Below are 244 nucleotides of genomic sequence, written 5' to 3'. Positions count from 1 at the left end.
GATGCACTCTAAACATGTTTGGATGCACTCTAAAAGAGTTTGGATGCACTCTAAACGTGTTTGGACGCACTCTAAGTGTGTTTGGATGCACTCTAAGTATGTTTGGTTGCACTCTAAATATGTTTCGACGCACTTTAAACATGTTTGGATGCGCTCTGAATATGTTTTGACGTGCTCTAAACATGTTTCGACGAACTCTAAACATCTTTTGTTGCACTCAAAACATGTTTCAACGCACTCTAAA

The sequence above is a fragment of the Tarenaya hassleriana genome, unplaced genomic scaffold (genome assembly GCF_000463585.1).
Source record: "Tarenaya hassleriana unplaced genomic scaffold, ASM46358v1 Cleome17, whole genome shotgun sequence".
Taxonomy (NCBI): domain Eukaryota; kingdom Viridiplantae; phylum Streptophyta; class Magnoliopsida; order Brassicales; family Cleomaceae; genus Tarenaya; species Tarenaya hassleriana.
The sequence above is the reverse complement of the archived record's forward strand: the minus strand, read 5'-3'. Positions refer to the sequence as shown.